Raw genomic sequence first — 552 nt, 5'->3', positions numbered from 1 at the left:
ACCACCACCACCAAAACACCACCACCACCACCACCACCATTATTATTATTATTATTATTATTATTATTATTATTATTATTATTATTATTATTATTAAGGCGGTGAGCTGGCAGAATCGAATTAGTACGCTGGACAAGATACTTAACGACATTTCGTCTGTCTTAACGTTCTAAGTTCAAATTCTGCCGAGGTCGACTTTGCCTTTCATCCTTCCGGATCGATAAATTAAGTACCAGTCGAATACTGGTGTCGATGTCATCGATTAGGCCCCTCCCACCAAATTTCAGGCCTTGTGCCTATAGTAGAAAGGATTATTATTATTATTATTATTATTATTATTATTATTATTATTATTATTATTATTATTATTCTGAAAGACTCTCGGATAATTCTTAATTACCGGTTATTCTTTACTTGAAAGCAAGCAATAACAAATTACCAAAGTTTTCAAGTAGTACCTTCTCCTGTGACTCAAACAGACAATACCTCTGCACTTACGCATGCAACCCTATTATTATTGTTGTTGTTGTTGTTGTTGTTGTTGTTGTTGTT

The sequence above is a fragment of the Octopus bimaculoides genome, chromosome 19 (genome assembly GCF_001194135.2).
Source record: "Octopus bimaculoides isolate UCB-OBI-ISO-001 chromosome 19, ASM119413v2, whole genome shotgun sequence".
Classification (NCBI taxonomy): domain Eukaryota; kingdom Metazoa; phylum Mollusca; class Cephalopoda; order Octopoda; family Octopodidae; genus Octopus; species Octopus bimaculoides.
This window is presented reverse-complemented; position numbering follows the sequence as displayed.